Here is an 18344-nt window from a genome sequence, read left to right as displayed (position 1 = left end):
ATTTAGAGTCCCATGGTGAATTTTTAGCTGTACCCTTAGAAGTAAGTCTGTAGAATATATACAGCTTTACATTTAGAAACTTCCTCCTCCCTCTCTTACGCCCACTCTTAATTTTTACTGGGATCTATTTTCAATGGACTTTATACACATGTGATTAATCCCATGTTAAGTACAGTCTTGAACCAATGGTATTAAGAAAAAAACACACAAAAAACTGTTCCTTGACAGTCAAAACAAGAGCTGTTCAAGTCACTGCTTCTCAAGGTATCGATTTCACTTCTACAGGTTTGCTCTTATGTACTCAGTTAATTATCACAGATCAGAGAGAATGTATGGTATTTGTCCCTTTAGGTCTGGCTTATTTCACTATGTTTTCCACATTTATCCATTTTGTTGCCAATGACTGAATTTTCGTTTTTTTAAACTGCCATGTAGTATTGCATAGAGTACATATCGTATAATTTCTTTATCCAGTCTTCAGCTGATAGGAATGTAAGTTGATTCCATGTCTTAGCTATTGTGAATTGAGCTAGAATAATCATAGGAGTATAGATAACTCTTTTATTCACTGATTTCATTTCCCTTGGGTAAATTCTCAGGAGTGTGATGGTTGGGTGGTATGGTAGGACTAGATTCAGATTTCTGAGGTATCTACTCTCTTCCACAGTGGTTTTACTAGTTTACATTGCCACCAACAGTAGATTAGGGTACCTTTTAACCCACATCCCCACCAGCATTTATTGTTTGTTGATTTCTGTATGAAAGCAATTCTAACTGGAGTAATGTGAAACATCGTTGTGGTTTTGATTTGAATTTTCTTGATGGCTAATGACCCTGAGCATTTTTTCATGTGTCTGTTGGCCATTTGGATTTCCTCTTTTGAAAACATCTGTTTAAGTCCTTTGCCCATTACTTAACTGGGTCGTTTGTTTTATAGTTGTGGAGTTTTTTGATCTTTGTATATATTCTGATTATCAATTCTTTATCAGTTACATAGTTTCAAATAATTTCTTGGATTCTGTCAATTGATTCTTCACCTTCCTGTTTCTTTGGCAATATAGAAGCTTCGCAATTTGATGTAATCCATTTGTTGATTTTTAGTTTGGACTGTGTGCTTCTGGGGCCTTTTCGAGGAAATCTTTGCCTGTGCCAATAGCTTCCAGAGTTTCTCCATTGTTCTCTAATAATCTGATGTTATCAGATAATACATTTAGGTCTTTTATCCGTTTTGAATTGTTTGTGTGTGTGTGTGTGTGTGTGTGTGTGTAAGGTGTAAGGTAGGGGTACTGTTTCATACTTCTGCATGTGGAAAGCCAGTGTTCCCAGCAAAATTAAGTGGAGACTGTCTTTGCTCTTAGGATTGGTGTTAGTTCCTTGGTTGAATATAAGTTGGTTGTAGATGCTTGGATAGATTTCTGGTATTTCTATTCTGTTCCATTGGTTTAAACATCCATTTTTGTACCAGTACCAGGCTGTTTTGATTATAACTGCCTTGTAATGTCTTGAAATCTGGTACTGTGATGCTTCTGACTTTGTTTTTGTTGTCTAAGATTGCTTTAGCTACTCAAGGTCTCCTGTGTTTCCATATGGATTTCAGCATTTTTTGTACATTTGAGAAGAATGTCTTTCATAACTTGATTGGTATCACATTGAATCTGTAAATTGCCCTCAGAATAATGGGCATTTTGATGATACTGATCCTTCGAATCCATGACTATAAGTTTTTTTCCATTTTTTGTGCCGTCTTCTATTCTTTTTTTAATGTTTTGTAATTCTCATTGTAGATATCTTTGACATCCTTAGTTAAATTTATTCCAAGATATTTGATTTTTTTGGAGTTATTGTGAATGAGATCAATCCTAGAAGTTCTTTTTCAGCTTGGGCATTGTCTTTGTATGCAAAGGCTGTTGATTTTGTGTATTGATTTTATATCCTTCCATTTTACCAAACTCTTCTGTTGAGTTCCAATAGTGTGTTGGTGGAGTCTCTGGATCCCCTATATATAGAATCATGTCATGTGCAAATAGGGATGGCTTGATTTACTCTTACCCAATTTGAATCCCTTTCTTTTTCTTGCCTAATGGCTCTGGCTAAAATTTCCAGGACTATATTGAATAGTCATGATGAGAGTGGGCATCCTTTTCTGGTTCCGGATCTAAGTGGGAATGCTGCCAACTTTTCCCCATTCAATAGGATGCTGGCCATAGGTTTGTCATAAATTGCCTTGATTGTGTTAAGGAATGTTTCTTCTAAATCCAATTTACTTAGAGTTTTCATCATGAATGGATGTTATATTTTATCACATGCTTTCGCTGCATCTATTGAGATAATCATATGGTTTTTGTTCTTTATTTTGTTGATGTGATGTATCACACTGATTGATTTGCGACTATGGAAACATCCTGCATACCAGAGATAAATCCGACTTGGTCTAGGTGAATGATCTCTATGATATGTCGTTGATGTTGATTAACTCTACTGTTGCTTATTGATTTTCTTTCTGGTTGATCTGTCCATTGATGAACGTGGGGTATTTAAGTCCCCATTACTATTGTATTTGAGTCTATATCTCCCTGTACATTACTTAATATTTCTTTTAGATAGCCAGATGCCCTGTAATTAGTTCCATGTACATTTATAATAATCACATATTCCTGTTGAATTGATCCCTTACTCATTACATAGTGCCTTTCTTTGTGTCATTTAACAGTTTTTGTGGAAAATCTACTTTGGCAGAAATTAGGATGGCCACACCAGCTCTTTTTTGATTCATGCTATCATAGATTATCTTTTACCATCCTTTCACTTTCAGTCTGCATGCATCTTTGTTGGTAAAATGTGCTTCTTGTACGCAGCAAATAGATGGGTTTTCTTTTTTTAATCCAGTCAGCCAATGTGTGCCTTTTAACTGGAAAGCTGAGACCATTTATACTCAGGGTGACCACTGTTAAGTATTGACTTAGCTCTGCCATGTTTCCATAAATAGTGGTAATGTTGTATTTTGGATTTCCTTTCTAATTTACTGGGTGAATTTCTGCATTCATGTTCTTTTGTGGTGATGTTCCTGTTTCTGTATTCTGTGTGTAGCATATCCTTGAGCCTCTTTTATAGGGCTGGATGAGTAGTTAAAAATCTTTTAATTTCTGTTTGCTGTGGGGGCTCTTGATTTCTCCTTCATTCATAAATGAGATCTTTGCAGGGTACAGTTTTTTTTTTTTTTCCTCTTAAGACTTGGAATACATCTCGCCATTCTCTCCTTGCCTGCAGGGTTTTTGATGAGAAGTCTGTAGTGATTCTAATTGGATTTCCTCTGAATGTGATCTGACATTTCTCTCTTTTCTTGATGCCTTACTGTGGAGAATTGTACTACAATGTGTCACGGTGAAGATTTTTTCTGGCCGTGTCTATTGGGAATTCTGTGTTCTTGCTGTATTTGGATGTTTCTTTCTTTGTGTAGATTGAGGAAGTCTCCTGCTATCATTTCTTTAAGAAGGCCTTCTAATACTTTCTCGCTTTCCACTCCTTCTGGAACTCCTAGGATCTGTATGTTGGGTCATTTGATAATATTTGTAGATCTCCAACCATTTTTTTTTTTTTTTTTTAGTTTTCTAATTTCTCTCTTTTGGGGTCTGGCTATCATATTGCTAAAAATGTGTCTTTTAGTTCTGACTTCTCTTAAAATAACTGTGTCTTGGGAGAAATTTTCATGTAGACTGTGGGTTTGCTTCTGAGTAGGTGTGATGAATGTTCTGAATTCCATTTCTGGCGTATCTTGATCTGTTCATCTTCACCTTCTATTATGGAAGAGTAGTAGAGTTCCGTTAGGGGGCTCATAGTGTCTTCCTACTTTACTTATTAGAGTTTTTTTTGTTTTCTGCATTTCTTTTTTTCCCTCTCTTTAGTTTGTGTGTTTGTGATTTAATGGGATGTCTATACTTTTGGTGAGTTCTAAGAGGTGTGTTCTGGATGTGGCCTGGATGCTCTGTTCAGTATTCCAGGGTGGAGGAAGTATCCAATGTAAGGCCCCCAAGGGGCTTTGTAGCTTTCCTCTGGATTTCTGATTAGGTTTTTCATTTCTGTTGATGTAACCTGCCCTTTCTTCACAGTTATGGGATGCCCCGCTGTTAGTCTCTGGGGTGTTCAGGGTTATATCACCTTTATTAACAAACTGCACCTCTAGTCTGTGAGGATTTACTTGCTGTGAGATTTCTGTTATGAGCTGCTACGTGTCTGTGTGTTGCAAGTGCATACGTGGAGCCCCACCCACTGGAGCCCAGCCTACCTCTCAATCATGGTGGAAAGCATGTACAGGTTGGTGCATGGAGCTCCATCTAATGGGGCCAGGCTTGCTTCTTAATGGTGGATGGAACAGGCTCTAGTTTTCGATATTTAGGACTTCTTCTCATTGTACAGCTTATGTGCTGGGGAAGAAATTCTTGTGAAATGTTGTGGTCCTTGTTCCTGGGTGGGTGGTATTGTGAGATGGTTCCCGTAATTGACGGGCGTTTCCACAGGATACAGAGGCAGCAGTACTCTGCTTTTGTTCCAAATGTAAACCAAGATGGCTTCTCGCAGCTAGTTGCAGGTCCAGGTGTAGGTTAGGGAGAGGTGGGCAAGGGCTCCCTGACTTCTATTTGTTCCTTTATGCCTTCTCTTTTTTCCTGTGTGGAACTGCAAAAGCAGTTCACCAAGCTCTCCTTCCCACTGCTGTGTGCAACTCCATGGGCCCATGATTTCCCATCTCACCTGGTCTGCTAGAGGCTGGCGCCAGCCTCCCTGGTCCACACCTCCACTGCTTCCCTGTGTTTGCTCTTTCAGCATGAACCTGCCTCGTCTCTGTTGGTCCCCCGGTTTTCCCATTGCAAATTTCCCACAGCTCTATCTCTGCTGTGTATCTTCTCACCTTATGAACTATCTATTTAGCCCCTTGTGTTCGGATCGTCCTATTGCTATACTGCCATCTTCCATGTCTATCTTAAGAGCTACATTTAGTTGTATAAGTCTTTTGTATCTTTGCTTACTAGGTACGAGGGATGGCGTTTAATTTTATTCTGACTTTAAAATAAACTGTGTGACACTGGACACCTTGTTCTTAGAAATACTGGATGTGTGTGTGTGTGCGTTTGTGTGTATACTTTCTAGTCATTTGCCTGACTGTATCATCTCACTTTAATACTGTTATAATTTCTTTGATTGTCTTCCTGTTATCTAAAATGGACACATTGTTTACTTTGAAAATTGCCACTGTTTACAGATTATTCCATTGATAAATAACAGAAACAGTTTTGCACCGTATTATCTGAAAAGGTTGAAGTTGAAAAATTATCACAATTCAAAAACATTGAGGACAAAGATTATTTTGTGTAAAATACAGCTGTGGTGTTCTTACAATTCCTCTTGATTTTATTCTTATCAATTTGGAATTTGAAATTTTAGGGGTCATAAGGGCACAGAGTATTATATCACTGAATTCTGAAATACAATAGTGATAATTCTGTAGTGGATAGTATGGAGGCTCAGGTTTTGTGGGTAGATTAAAAGTATAAACAGCTTCACAGCAATGTTTGCCAACTTTTGGGTCACACATTTCCCTAGTTTGCAGGGCTTTTCTAATTTCAGATAAAGACTGTGGCATTGGATTATCTGAATGTCAAGGATAAATCATGGCATATTCAACTTTATACAAAATTACTATCAGTAAAAGTGACCCAGACAATGGACCATGGTACATGGTCCATTCTCTAGGGCAGGGTTTTTCTACCTTGGCACTGTTACTCCTGTATTAAGTGGTATACCTCGTATCTCTACAGTAGTTGGTCCCAAGTTAATAATGAATACCCTACCGTGAACAGCCTGGAAGGAAAAATACTCAACTGCGTATATGTTGTGGTGTATCTGTCATCAGTCACACACATTATCTAAAACAGCTGCAACAGTATATGGAAATGATAATAGAACTAGTTTCTCAGTGTGGAGAAAGGTTGATATACCAAGTGTAAAGAACAAGTGACTCAAGTCAGTTTCCGTAGTGCTTAAGAAACAGGCCATGCTGAAAGCCATTTGGAGCTAAAAGCATATGCAGTGATTTGTACATGATTTCATACTTTCTGCTCATTGCCTAAGGTATGGTTTTGCTTTAGCATCCGTTAAATCTGTGACACATTTCAGTAATCACAGGAAAACAAACCAATAATAGGTCAGTGATTACATGTCTTTATCAGTGCACTTTTTTGAAGGACTTAAATGTGTTTAAGTCATTTAAGGGAAATACACCCCAGTGACCCACTCAGTTCTGGTCTGTGGGTTACAAACCACAGTATCATGTGGCGATTTAAGCCTCAGGGGTGGTTGTGCACTTTATTTGTTTTTTGCCTCTACATAGGAGGAATGCATACTGCTTAATTATTATTTCAAAAGTTGAACATGCATAGAGCAATGTACCTGAGAAAATGAGTGATATTCTAGAGGCAAAAGTTGGATAGCACATGTGACAGAGTTCCAGTTTGGGGCTGGTGGCAAATTTTGGTGATATATTTATTTTGCAATTACTGAATACTGGTTATGTGTAAAGAAAAGTCTGACATTCTGAAAGCGTTTTTTCATTAAAAAAAGTAACAGACATACAAAACTGTACATAGGTATGGGCTTCCCTGCCATATTTAGTTATTTGCATACATTGTATAACATCCAATCAGGGGAAATCTCTTTCTCTCTTCAAACGTTTATCATTTCGTTAAAGGGAAAACATCTAAAATACTATTTTTCAAGAGAAATATAGAGTACATTATCTGTGGTCACCCTATTGTGTAATGGAATGTCTGAACTTTTTATTCCTACCTAGCACATGTGTAATCTAAAACAGCTGACATCATAGGAGTGAAAAATACACTGGTGGCAGGGGCCAGCACTGTGGCATAGCGGCTGGCGGCCCATACAGGTGCCAGTTCGAGTCCTGGCTGCTCCACTTCTCATCTAGCTCTCGGCTATGGCCCGGAAACGTAGTAGAAGTAGCAGTAGAAGTGCTTAGGCCCGCGCACCTGCTTGGGAGGCCCAGAAGAAGCTTCTGCATTCAGATCAGCATAGCTCCAGTGCTGTGGCCATTTGGGGAGTGCATGGAAGACCTTTAACACACGATTCCTGGGCAGAAACAAGAGGACGACTGCTGGGTAAATGTGAGAAGGGCATGGTCAGTGTGACTTTGGAAGAAAAGGTGAAATGACGTGTGACACAGGAGTGCTGAGTGTGTGAGTGAATTCTGGCAGGAGAAGCGGAAGCAATGGAAGCTGGGAAGCCAGGCTGGGACCAAGAAGTCAAGAGGAGAAGGGTTAAGGCTGCTATCAGCAGCGCAGGAAAGAGCCCCTGACCATGGCAGGTGGGCTGGTTGCTACTCCTGTCCCTTGAGAGGGCTTAGCATGAGTCATCACCAACAACAGAAACTGCTGACAATCTTGCATCATCCCAAAGTATACATCAAAAGAAAACCTGGGTTTTTGGCATGACCTATCTCAAAGGCTGATGACTTCGATTTTTAAACAATGGCCTAAGTAAGGAAAAGGACAGACAGGTTTTTATTCCCTTCCTGGGTAGGTGAAGGAGCATTGCTTATGCTCACAGTCAGCAATACTGATCCAGGGTCTATTACGTGCCAGAAATGTAAACCTGTGCTTGTCATGCCAAGGTACAAACAGAACAGTGTCATTGAAAACTGGCAGAAAATACAGATTGTCCCATCTCACATTCTTTTTTGAATTTAAATATATATATATAAACTATCAGTATTATGTGTTGATTGATTTTGGGGTAAGAAATAAATCTTGTATTACATATCAGTTTTTAGCTAAGATAGTTGGAAACTGAGTACCATGTTAATGTGTCAAACCAACCTCCAAAATGAAGCAAGGTCAAGAATCAGACATATGGTTTTTTAAGTAGTAATAATGATTATCTCCACTGATAGTCATTTACTACACAAAGATGTTTTTAAAAAGATTATTGGATTCAACTTTAATTTGATTTAACTCTGGAGCAAGAAATGGAACAGTTGTCCTTTAGAGGAAGTGGATACAGAGTTCCTAAAAAATAAACAAGCTTAGTCTCTGCCACTCAAAGAGCTGGTCATTTATTTGGGAAAACGGTTAGGAAGTGTCATCAGAAACAATCACAGCAATGTGCACTTTCTGCTAATTTGATTCCTCCAGCAACAGTCTTCAGTACCGCCCTACACAGATAGCTAACAAAATGTAAATCGCAAGAGAATTAAAGAGTAAGATGTAAGACAGGTAGCCACGGGCGGAGAAAGCACAGGATTCTAGAAAAATTCAGTCTTCAAGAAGCAGACGTGACCGAAATAAAGGGGAAGGAATAGAGGGACGGGGGTAAGAAAACATTGGGGCTTGCGCACTTGTGATCAAGACGTACAGGAATTTTACTATCAGGGATGCACAGAGCAGAAGGCAGAGAGATGAGGTGAGCAAGATAAGCAGCAGGCAGACACAGGTTAAATTTGCGTGGCATATGTTCATCTGTCATGGGCCTCAATCTTCCTCTTTGTGCAATGGAGGCAGGGATGGTCTCTTTTCAACAGGTGATTCTAATAATTGAGTGGATCTGTGTGAGATACTGCAAACTCTGCCAGGCACACAGCAGGGGGCCCAGTGCATCCAAATACTCTCAGTATTAAGCACTTTGCCCTGTATCCTGTAGCTGGTAGTGCACCTTGCCAGGATGGGATCCGTATTTTAATCAGAACAGCGTGCAGCATGAAAGGTGGTTTTGTGAGGACCCAAATTGGAAGAGGCAATTAGAAAAGCACTGTGGTAGTCCAGAAAAGAGATGAAGTGTATTGGAGAGAATGGGCTAGATTGAACTATTACCAAGAAAAAAAAAATGCTTAGGAAGACAAATGAGCTGGACACAGTTCATTTGCAGTTTTCAGCAATCCTGCCAGACATCTCGGGGCTTACTTTCTACCTACAACAGCAGTGACACCCGAAGTGGTAGTGAATCTCCCCAGGGCTCGATTAAGACACGTGCTTGCGGGAGGCCGGAACAATTGAGTTGTCAAATCTTAAATGCAAACTCAGCTTGCTTTGTAGAATATACATAGTAACCTAAGATACAGGAGAGCACACAACAAACCCAGGCAAAACGTCAAATACCATGTCTCTTAAAAGGTGCAGAAGGATTTTAAGAAATCACTATGCTCACAGCACAACGCTAAGAACACAGCACGTCTGGCCTCACGTACGTGCGCTGTGTAACTGCATTCCGCTCGCTCTGAATGGCAGTCTGGGTGCTGCAGCCCTAATTGCATGTCTTCCAGGCCCTTGTCTCTACCCAGCTTCCTGTGGCTGGCTCAGGGCCTGGGCACGGACTCTGTCAACGTGCCCTACCTCTCCCTGCATGTGAAGATGCTTGTTCCCCTGCCAGCTCTCAGCGGGATTTCCACTCTCGTGAAGAAACCTTTTCTCATTCCCAGGCCTGCTTCACAGCTCCCTGGTAATTTATATCAGAGCAGCACTTTTTCATTATGTTATTGACTTGTCTTTGATTAACTGGTAATCCTTGCACATTTCAGTGCGGTGCAGTGCAGTGCTTCAGCACATACAGAAAGCCGTTAAGCCAGGCCCCCAGCAGGGCCAGTGGACTCCTCTGGTGGTTCTTTACAGTCGAGTGCAGTGATGTGACCTACAGTCAGTCACCTACTGCGCTGTGCAACACTGGTGCTTCCACCTTGCTGTGTGTGGGTAGCTGTTAGCCAACCTTCCTTTAATCCCTCTCCCAGCTCAGGAATCACTATTCTAGCCTCACATTGACTAGTTTTTAATTCACAGATGAGGAAGAACAGGCAGTATTTGCTTCTTTCGATCTGGCTTATTTCATTTAACATAATTATCACCTGTTCCATCCGTTTTGTTGAAAATGTCAGGACTGCATTATTTTTATGGCTGAATAACTGTGGGTGCATGTCTGTGTGACACATACATATCCACATTCTTTACCCATGGATCCACGAACAGACACTTAAGCTGGTTCCATAGCGTGGCTGTTGAAAATGGCGCTGAACCTGAGAGTTCAGGTATCTCTTGGGTAGGATTTCATTCCTTCGGATATATAGATGGACAAGTGGAACAGCTGGCTCGTATGACACTTGTATTTTTAAGAGTTTCCATACTTGGCTCCATCACGGCTATGCTAACTTGCATTCCTCCCAGTAGTGTGTAAGGTATTAATTACTTCTTTCTACCTCCTTGCCTTGTCTTTTTCATAGTAGAAGGGAAATATCTTATTGTGGCTTTGATTTTAGTTTCCCTGTTAGCCAGTGATACTGTGCATTTGTTTGTTAGACATTTGTACTACTTCTGTTGAGAAATGTCTGTGCAGTTCTTTTGCCTATATCTTAGCTGGATTCTTAAGGTTTTGTTGTATGGGTTCTTGAAGTAGCTTACAGATGCAGGATATGTATCCTGTGTCAGATGAATGATTTGCAAATATTTTCTCCTATCTGTAGGTTCTTTGTACTCTGTTGATCACTTGCTTTGCTCTGGAGAAGTTTCTTAGTTTGATATAATCCGATTTTGTGGGTTCTGTTTGTGTCATATGTGCTTTTTGGAGTCTTACCTGAGAAAAGCCACAGCCTATGCTGATGTGTCGACTTCTTGTGCCCAAGTTTTCCTCTAGTAAGTTCACAGTTTCACATGCGGTATTTAGGTATTTGATTTCTTTTTTATGTATTTGATAGGTAGAGTCACAGACAGTGAGAGAGAGAGAGAAAGGTCTTCCTTTCATTGGTTCACTCCCCAGTCGGTTGCAATGGCTGGTGCTGTTGCTGATCTGAAGCCAGGAGACAGGTACCTCCTCCTGGTCTCCCACCCAAGCACCTGGGCCATCCTCCACTGCTTTCCCAGGCCCCAGCAGACAGCGGGACTGGAAGGAGAGCAGCTGAGACTAGAACCCAGCGCCCATATGGGATGCCGGCGCCACAGGCGGAGGATTAACCAAGTGAGCTACGGCGCTGGCCATGATCTTTTTTGAAGCTTTTTTTTTTTTTTTCAGGGTAGGGAGGCAAGGTTCAATCTGCTGCAGACCTAGAAAAATTTCTAATTAACAAGATTTCAGTACATACTGCAGATAAGCAGTATCAACTGTCAGACACAGAGACTGAGGGATCTAGAACATCGCTAACTTTTACACACATCATATTTGTTCTTCAGCATTTATTTGTGTGTTAACTGGACAAATCATTGTCTTCTACACAGCAATGTAAGGTTCCTGATAGAAGATGATATTGGTTTTCCTCAGTAATCTAATATTTGTTGTAAAATTTTAGTGTCAAGTGTGTCATTCAGCAATGAATAATGAAAAAGAATAGTAACTACTGAACTAGTCATTTCCTTGCCATGCTTGCTCTAAACATTTTGTAATCATTACCACAGTAAATTTTAACACTGTGTGTAGAAGTTCCTGCTTTCAGTCAGCATTGTCACCAGGAACAAAGTACTTCTCATTTACAAGATGAATACTGAATGTTTCCCAAAAGGATTTTTAGAGATGAAATATGTTGAATTCCATTTTTGACAAGAATTACATAGGGAGCCGTTGAAAGCAACTTTGACGGCAGAGATCACTTTGAATCACAGTTAAGCACACTGTTATGCTACCAAGAACTCCTTTACATTAGTCCTTTATTACTAAAAATGATATTTCTGTCTTTTGAATTTCATCATTAAAAAGTGGAGTGTGTTTTGGTGTTAATGTTGTTACCTACCTCATTTTCTCAATTAAGCTCCCTGGCTCACAAAGGGTGGGCTCTCCTGGGCAGTTCTGTTGGTCCTGCCTAGACTCCCCCATGTCCGCCTTCAGGCCATGCTGGGTCTAACGTGGCTGGGACTACCGGAACAGCCTCAGGTGGGCGGCCTCCTCTCTCTCTCTATTCTCCCTCCTGAGCAGACTGGCTCAGGAGTTTTCACACAGAACTGGAAAACCTGTAACAGCTCCTGAGATGCAGGCGCGGCAATGATGGGCTGTGGTGTTAGGCATCTTGTGTCAGCCTGCACAAGCATCTTTATGGATGAATTCCCCAGTTTTCCCCAAGCTGTCTCCCCATCCTCTGAGGAGACTGTTAGCAGGCATCCTGGTTCCCTTGTTGCTCCCATGGCTAAGCCGCACAGGCTGCTCCCTCGGTCCCACCCCGGGACCTCCCTCTGTCACTCCCTAGGATTTCCTGGGTCCTTGGTCTACCCTGTGCTTTGATGGGGGCCCTCCTCCAAGAGAGTACCCAGGAAAAGCAGGTGGGAAGCAAATGTTCTGTCATCTTATCTGACTGAAAGATGCACCTCTTCTGGCCTCACACGTAATTCAGTTTGACCAGATCTGGATTTCTGAGTTGGGAATGTCTGCAGATATTTTACCTTTGTTGAGAGGCCTGATCATATTCTGATTCCTCACTTGGCACTGTGGTTTTCTTTTTCCCCTCTTGGAAGGGAACTTTATTTTCTTTATCTCAAGTTTCATGATGAACTTATTCATGTTCTTTAATTCCAGATTTACTTTCATAATAATGAGGTAATGATATAGTTTTATGATCTCTTGGATCCTGTTTTCTGTTGTTCATTTCTCAAAGTCCTACAGTTCAGCTTTATAACCTCTGAGATGCTGGTCTGATTTTCTGTTTCTCTGGACGACTTCCATAGATCCAGCCTCTCTATTGCTTTTTAAATCTCTACTATTGTTCACATTTCTGTGTTAGTTTAACTTGTAAGGAAGAGTATCAACTTTTTATAACTGTACGACATCTTTTTGTGTTCTCTGGTTTGCACGAGAAGTTATCTGCTCATACCTGACTGGTTGCTCATGTTCAAAAGTAAAGCATAAAAACGCTGAGTAACATCTCTCTGCACGCAGTTGTGGTTTTATGGACCGTGATGCTCATGGCCCAGCGGCGGGACGAGGTTATTTCCTTGGGGCAACTTTTTTTTTTTTTTTTTTTTTTTTTTTTTTACAGGCAGAGTGGACAGTGAAAGAGAGAGACAGAGAGAAAGGTCTTCCTTTGCCATTGGTTCACCCTCCAATGGCCGCTGCGGACAGCACACTGCACTGATCTGATGGCAGGAGCCAGGTACTTATCCTGGTCTCCCATGGGGTGCAGGGCCCAAGCACTTGGGCCATCCTCCACTGCACTCCCTGGCCACAGCAGAGAGCTGGCCTGGAAGAGGGGCAACCAGGACAGAATCCGGCGCCCTGACCGGGACTAGAACCCGGTGTGCCGGCGCCGCAAGGCAGAGGATTAGCCTAGTGAGCTGCAGCGCCAGCCCTTGGGGCAACTTCTGATACCAATATTATTACTGAGGTTCTCTGTTGGGCTGTCCAACTTTGTGGCTGCCAGCAGTCTGAGAGCTGGGATGGAGGAAAAGACTAGCAGGCTCAGTAAGCAGCATCCAGCTCTGAGCTACGCTTTCCCTCTGACCCCATTTCCAGTTAAGCACCTACGCTTTCAACACTGCTCCATGATTTCTGGTCCAGAGACCTGCCCCTTTGCTGTTTTCAGTCTTCTGCCAGGTTTGGAAAGGATGCCCGGGGAGCTGCTGACTGAAGACACTTTCAAACCCTCCTTCCCTGGGCTGCCTTCATGTCCATTCCCACTGTCACAGGAATCTCGTGCCCTAAGTGTGAGCTTTGGGATGGAGTTTGTGCAGGGTGTATATTGGCCTCCTCCCCAGCTAGCTTAGGCCCTCACCACAACACAGTGTCATTAAAGGCATTTCAGGAGGCAGAAGTGGAAAAAGGAGTAATGTCTGTGCTCTTTAAAATGCATTTTTCTGTAGTTTGCAATACGTAGATGAACGAACAAGAAAGTAGCAGCGCAGGCACAAGAGTTTCCATGCACCCTTCAGCTGGCCTCCCCGACACCTTACACGATGATGGCACCTCTGTCGAGCTGAGATATGAGCACTGCATGACACCATGGAGTAGCCTTCCCCTGTATCCCACCGGGTTTCCCAATGCTGCTCTTTTTCTTTCCAGGATTAACCGAGGCGTAAGCACTGCACGTGGCCGTCACCTCTCCTGGTCTCTCCAGCACAACACTCTGAAGACTGCTGTTCAGGTATTTGAGAATCTTGCATTGGTCTCTTTACTTTCTAAACATTAGACTGCAGTTAGGGCTTTTAGAGAACACCATGGAGAAGAAGAGTACTTCGCACTGCTGTACCGGGGCATCCACAGCATAAACTCAATGGTGGTGTCCTTACCTTCATGATTTCATTCAGGCAGTGTTTGCCAGATTTTTCTGTTATAATAAACATGCCTTTCATTCTATAGTCTGCTATTGAGAAACCTCTAACTAGGGCTGGCACCGTGGTTCACTTGGCTAATCCACCATCTGCGGTGCCAGCACCCCGGGTTCCAGTCCCAGTTGTTCCTCTTCCAGTCCCGCTCTCTGCTGTGGCCAGGGAGTGCAGTGGAGGATGGCCCAAGTGCTTGGGCCCTGCACCCACATGGGAGAGCAGGAGGAAGCACCTGGCTCCTGCCTTCAGATCAGCACAGCGCGCTGGCTGTAACAGCCATTTTGGGGGTGAACCAATGGAAGGAAGACCTTTCTGTCTCTCTCAAGGTCTAACTCTGCCTGTCTAATAAGAAAAAAAAAAAAAAAGAGGAAACCTATAATTGAATCCATCTAACACTAAAGGGCGGGTACATTCAGTTCCATTATGGATATCTGAAGCTATAGAGTTTATATAGCAGCTCTGATCCTTCTTGAGTTAGTACTGGGATTTTTATTTGCCTAGGTAATATTTAATTTCATCTGTGCTTTAGAGCATCATTAAAATGTGTTCTCTGTGCATGTCACTTTATTCACTGCCCTGGAACCATCATGAATTTCTATGTAACTTTATTAGTTCTCGTATTTTTCTGAATATTTCAGTCTTTCCTTTGTAACTTCTTGAATAACTTAGAAGTGTCAGCTTGTAACTTGTCAGCAGTTTTTCTGCTGTGATCTATCACTTTAGGCCCTTTTCACAATTCTTTAGCAATATTTACGCATAGTGAAATGCACAAATCTTAACAGCATGGCTCAGTGAATTTTTCCTTGCATATGTATGTATTTATGCATGTTTATAGGCCCTAGATAGTCCTCTTATGCAGCTGCTCATCAGGAGTCACTATTCTGATTCCTACCACTCTAAGTTACTTTTGCCCTTTTCTTAAGGGTCCTAAAATTCTAGGCCACGTGGATCACACACTGGGTATGCTTTTTTGGCTGTCCTTTATTCAACTTACTATCTCTGAGATTCATCTATACTGTAGAATATATTGACAGCGTGTCTTTTTTGACAAAATTCTGGAGTAGGATCCCATTGTATGACTTACTGATGGGTATTAGCAATATTTCCAGGGATGACTACAATGAATATAGCACTTAATAAAATGATCTATTTATGCGAGAGGGAGAGGCCAAGATAGATTTCCCATCGGCTTGTCCACTCACCAAATGACTGTAAGGGCCAGTGCTAAGACAGGCCGAAGCCAGGCGCTTCCTCTGGCTCTCTGACATGGGTTGATCCGCTGCTCTCCCAGGCACACGAGAAGAAAGCTGGACCAGAAATGGTGCTGCCAGGCCTCCGCTGCATGCTCATACGGGATAGGAACCCACTGCACCCCAGTGCTGACTCTGAGTACATCACTGTGCAACATGCCTGTCTGCGTGCTGCCTGGGGTATATACAGCGTGAGCGTTAGTAGTGGCTGCCATATGCTTGCAAACCGTGGGTGGGAAAATTCTCACGAGAGGCCCACAAGCTCCACTTCCTCACCACCACTTGCTGTAATCGGTCCTTGTGGTGTCCTAGATGGCCAGAGGAGGGGTGCAGTGGCATCTCATTGTGGCTGAGGTCACATGTCTACTGGCAATTATGACATGATGCTCTGTCAAGGGTCCTTGCTCCACAATGGAGGGTCCATGGAGGTTAGCAAAGAAAGCCCTTCCACCCTGGCAGGAGGTCACAGCTGGCATCCAGTTCCCAGGAGGGTCTGCTCAGCTCTTGCTTTCTCATGTTCCTGCCCGCCCCCCTCCACTCTTGCTCTTTAATCCCCTCCCCACCAAACTTGCCCTTCGTAGGTGCCTCTTACGATTAGCCAGTGACTTGGGGAAAATCAGGAACACTCACGTGTGTAGTCTGCTGTGAAAACAGACCCCTTGGCAGGCTTGAACTCTGCTTTTGTCCATCACCCCCATGAGACAGATGACTTCCGCTCGATCTTAATTCTGCATGCTTTCCAAGGAAAAGCCTGACTGTCAAGTTCCTCTTACCAAGCACCAGGGCCCTTTCGGTTCCTCCTGCGGCACTTGCTCCGTGCTGCTCTCAGCAGGCTGTGCTGCACGTTTCATTCCACCGGTACGGTTATGTGCTGGTGAGATGTCAGGGACTTCAGCCAGAATAAAATGTCCTACCCACCAAGTTTTATAATAGAGCTGTTAGCCGTAGACCCTTGTTAGCCTTGACCCTTTCTAAAACTGTCACAAACGAGAGATTTTTTTTCTTTTGAAAATGCCACAGATTGATAAATAGATTTGAGTTTTAGCAGGAAATGTTTGCTCTTGTCATGTGACACTGTCTTAGGTATGGACATGATTTCATTGCACAATGGATTTGGTGAAAGAAGTCAGACGAACTTTTGTGAAGATATTAAAATATCTTTGGGATACAACATGTTTCACCTCACTATCTTTTATGCATTTAATCACAAACAACTTAGGCTTCACTTTCCAGTAATGAAATCTTCTGCAAACGTTATGTAAATAAGATGATACAGTACTGGAAAGTGAAGTTATAATCTATAAAGGCTATCGCTAGGGAACTATGAGGGAGTTGAACTTTATCAGTCTGACAATTTTTTTGTTCATTTACTACTATTTGTCAGAATGGAATTTTGTCGGTCAGCAACCCTTCACGCCTTAGAGACCTGTTTGATTGCATATCCTACTTCAAGGTACAACATTCCGTTTTCCCCCTTCAATATCTTTACGTGTGTTCTTTTCTGCCAGGGTGCCCTGTTCTTTCATGTCAAGTATTCCAGCAACTTCGGTGGGCAGTGTGGACCCCAGGCCCGCTCCTGCCGACCATGCTCAAGGCCGATGGACCCCTAGGGCTGCCAGGTCTCCATACTGCGCTCCAGGGAATCCCTCCATCTTTGCTCCAGGTTGCTTTCCCAAGGAACGGCACACTGATATTCGCTAACCATGCCAGCACTCACAGAACACCAGTATCCCCAGGGTTCACCATAAGATCTACCAAGTCATCTCCTCGCTGGCACCCTGCACCGCGGCTCCCGCAGGCTCAGACCTGGTCAGTCCCTGCCTGCAGTTCCCCGTGAGTTCCCCTAATCCAAGCCTCTGCGTTTCGCACAGATATGCCTTTGGAACCAGGGTTCTCTCTTTATGACAGAACTCTAACACAGTATGTAGTACGCACCTTGCCCTGAAAAATGTATGCATCTGTTTGCCCCCCTGAAAGAAAATCTACGTAATGGTAGGGACTGTAACCAACATTTCTGGTGTCCCCTGGAACACCTTAGACAGTGAATACACAGTAAAACTTGTGCAGGTCACAGCTCCCTCGCGGTCTCAGTTTTTTTTTTTTCTTTTTCTTTTTTTTTGTGATGACTACTGCTAGGCCAAAAGAAATACCTAATTGTTCCATTTATTAATGAGATGGGTCATAATTTACCAGCAATTTGAAAAGATAATACACAAAAATTGAAAGAAAAATATTTTTGCTTCATCCTTAACTACAGTTACTTACTCATGAGGATTCTGCCGCAGGCATTGCACAACTCCTTCAGGCTGCGGGAAGGACGGGACAGTAACGCTTTCCTGCCTGCTGCGTGGTCATTTCTGTACGGCGCTTCTGATCTCAGAAGCCCCCATCACCAAGATACAGGAAGACAGGGAAAGCACTGGAGCACAGACAGACGGTCTCAGTGACCCTCCCGAGCAGGCCCTGCAGCATCCTCGCCTATCTCCCCAAGTATCAGGGAATCACTGGTCTCCACCACTGCACCACTGCCTACATGCAGGGCTGTGTGCCCAGTGTTTAAAAACCCCGAACCTGCACAACAGTCACAAAGCATCAACACAAAGCATGGCCATCGTTGCAGCAGCAACTCAGATGTGTAGCATGCACTGTGCTAAGCAGGTTAAAAGCTAGACTTTCAGCTACTGAATGCTACTTATACTTAACCAGACGGTGTGACCTAACAGAGGTGTGTGTGGAAGAGACAGCACACTAAGGCTGGAGTGTTAAGATAAAAATGCTAACGCAACACCTTAATTAGGTGCTAAAAATC

At 42.6% G+C, this 18344-nt stretch overlaps 1 protein-coding gene and 1 long non-coding RNA gene across 34 annotated transcripts in view; one reads left to right on the top strand and one right to left on the bottom strand.

Moving 5' to 3' along the window:
* The window catches only part of LOC138843894 (uncharacterized), a 102672-nt gene extending 85064 nt beyond the window's left edge, over nucleotides 1-17608 (top strand). For both annotated transcript variants that reach the window (XR_011379045.2, XR_011379046.2), the window contains exons 2-3: nucleotides 14023-14104; nucleotides 17044-17608. This is a non-coding gene — a long non-coding RNA (uncharacterized LOC138843894). The remainder of the gene's footprint in view (nucleotides 1-14022; nucleotides 14105-17043) is intronic.
* CCDC91 (coiled-coil domain containing 91) overlaps nucleotides 1-18344 on the bottom strand; it is a 348878-nt gene that overhangs the window by 56855 nt on the left and 273679 nt on the right. The gene's annotated exons all lie outside the window — the stretch shown is intronic.

The sequence above is a fragment of the Oryctolagus cuniculus genome, chromosome 9, assembly GCF_051225735.1.
Source record: "Oryctolagus cuniculus isolate XC-2025 breed Fujian yellow rabbit chromosome 9, ASM5122573v1, whole genome shotgun sequence".
Classification (NCBI taxonomy): Eukaryota; Metazoa; Chordata; class Mammalia; order Lagomorpha; family Leporidae; genus Oryctolagus; species Oryctolagus cuniculus.
The sequence above is the reverse complement of the archived record's forward strand: the minus strand, read 5'-3'. Positions and strand labels throughout refer to the sequence as shown.